The sequence below is a fragment of the Sinocyclocheilus anshuiensis genome, unplaced genomic scaffold (assembly GCF_001515605.1).
Source record: "Sinocyclocheilus anshuiensis isolate Anshui unplaced genomic scaffold, SAMN03320099.WGS_v1.1 scaffold1693, whole genome shotgun sequence".
Taxonomy (NCBI): domain Eukaryota; kingdom Metazoa; phylum Chordata; class Actinopteri; order Cypriniformes; family Cyprinidae; genus Sinocyclocheilus; species Sinocyclocheilus anshuiensis.
In genome coordinates, this window is record NW_015539927.1 from 122,881 (window position 1) to 125,689 (window position 2,809).

Consider the following 2,809-nt stretch of genomic DNA (forward strand, 5'->3'; position numbering starts at 1 on the left):
ATGAACTTAATTTTTAATGAAGATCCAGACCGCATCAGTAAGAACTTGGTCTTTTCATTTCACTGTGGATTTGTTTACAAACAAGGCACAATTCGACACAGGATTTCCAGAAAGATTGAAACTAAAAGACGATGTTGGCGACTAAATTGGATCCGACAGTAATGTTACACCACACAAGTGCGAGTAACTGTTTGTATTATGTGGTCACTACTGCTTTGTCTGTTATTACAGATCGTTTGATATGTATTAAGGATGTAGGCTGTCAAACATACACAACTGTTAGCCAATCATACCAGGGGGTCAAAACAGGACAGAAAATAGCCTATTACATATAAATTATGTTTTTTTATATAAAAAAAAATTTGATAACATTATAAGTGGACATCAGATAACAATAAATAAGTAAATTAATAAATAAAAAGGCAGTTCATGACCAAAATGTGTAACTAAAGCTCTGTAAAAACTTGCATTTTTACAACACTATGTTGTAAGTTTGCCCCACTGGGTAATCAACAGTTCTAATAAACTTGAACTCACTTGAACACCAGGGGTTTCATTTATAAAACTCTCCATAGATTTCATCCTAAAAGTGTACGTATGCACAAAAGCTAGATTTTGCCAGAACCTGCGCAAAAAATCCCTTTATACTGTAAATCCCAGTCAGGGGAAGATTGTGCGTACGTGCATCTCCACCCCGTCTCCTCCCCGAAATCACCATATATGGAGCTTTCAACGCCTAGTTTTACTATGCATAACCTCATCTGCATATCATTTCCATGCATATTACCATCCACGTGACACCATGTTTAACACCATCAAAAGTACAAGACATTAAGGAAATATGAGATACGGACTGTAAATGCCATTTGTGCCATACACAATTTTTTATTGCTAAAAATCATCCAGTATCTTTGTTATGTTTTAGAATAAATATATCAGTGGTTCTCAAACCTCTCCATGAAGTACCCCCAGCACTGCACGTTTTGTATGTCTCCCTATATCTGACACACCCACTTCAGGTCTTGCAGTCTCCACTAATGAGCTGATGAGTTGAATTAGATAGATGAGGGAGACATACAAAATGTGTAGGGCTGGGGGTACTCCAGGACAGGTTTGAGAACCACTGAAATATATCAAAATATCTATAAAAGCCAAACTGTTTAAAATAGTTCTCAGATAAATATTTTAGAATAGACTTCTATATCTCATTCTTTTACAGTGGCCAAATATTACTTCAATTATTTCAAAAAAATTCAAATCAAATTAAATGTATGGAGTTTTGCCGTTAAGGTGAACATATTTTAGCTATTTTTAGTAGAAACAGATTGGCCTATATTTATTGCAGTGTAAATAGAATTGTCCGACTCTACTGCGTCACTGACAAAATATTTTAAAAAGGAAATGTGCAAATTACCATTTTCTTCAAGCTGCATCCTTCAAATACTTCGCCGGCGAGTGTATTTCAGCCGTGGACCTAATTATGTGTGGCATATCGATGGATACGACAAATTAAAGCCATACAGAATAGGTATGCTGTAAGTGGTTGTATAGACGGGTTTTCAAGAAAAATAATGTGGCTCGAAGCTTACAGAACAAACAATGATCCTCGGGTTATTGCTGGGTACTTTATGACAGCTGTCATAGAAGCAGAGGGTTGCCCTAATTTGGTGAGATTGGATCTCGGTACAGAAAATGTCAATGTTGCAGAGATGCAGAAATGTCTGCATCATGGAACGCATCCCGACTCTCCTTGCGTCAGTTTTGTGCCAAGCACCAGCAATCAAAGGATTGAGAGATGGTGGCTTACACTAAGAAGTCAGTGCATCCAGTTTTGGATGAACCTGTTCGACAATCTAAAAGAGGATGAACATTATGCGGACAATTTCCTGGACAAATGTTTGATCCAATTCTGTTTTCAAAACTTAATACAGGTAATCACATTTTATTTTGTTATAATAATGTATTATAAACATGTCCGTTTAAAACTGTTGACTACAATTACTTTGTATCTCACAAGCAGTGTTGTAATTTTATGTAGCAGTTTTTGTAAAGGTATCTTTACTGACTACAGGTTATCAACCCATTATGTAAATAACCTTTTATTGATTTTATTTTTCAGGAGGAACTGGATCAAGTGACATCGTCATGGAACAATCACAGAATACGACCAGTGCATAACTCTCGATCTCCAAACGGTCGTCCAGCAATTATGCACGCAGTACCGCAATTATATGGCGCAAGAGATTACTTACACCCTGTAGGCCCAAAAGTCGTGGAAGTCGTGTGTCTGGAGGAATGTGTATTACCCATGTGACAAAGATGTGTTTGATGCCTGTGTTCACCTCATTACAGAACACAATCTGGATATGTCAAAATGTGTCTTTTCAACTGTGGATAATTATATCAAACTCAGGGAGTTGATAAACAATGAACTAAGTGACACAGACTAACATTATTTGTGAAGTGTATCATCAACTGATTGACTGCACTGGAAGCATGTATGAGAACAAATGTTATTCTCTGTTTAGTAATATAGAAAATTTGTTGATTGAGCAGCAATACATTGATATGATCACAATGTAACTCTTTTTTTTTTTTTTACTCATACACTGTATTTCAGTTTATTGGTGTCACTGTTACATAAAATTTTATGTTGTGGAACATTTATTGAATTTAACTGAAAATGCAGACCTGCTAATGTTCAAAATAAAACTAAAAAAAAACTAAGAAAGCAGCATGGGTTTTATACTGCATAAGCAAAGCAGGCAATTATTAAAAAACAAAAAACTAATATTTCTGGTTATTTTCT

The 2,809-nt window shown here is 35.6% G+C and overlaps 1 pseudogene; it reads left to right on the forward strand.

Annotated features, from left to right (window-relative positions):
• The first annotated feature begins 1,401 nt into the window (after positions 1 to 1,401).
• On the forward strand, positions 1,402 to 2,450 carry LOC107686730 (uncharacterized; annotated as a pseudogene).
• Positions 2,451 to 2,809: the final 359 nt, after the last annotated feature.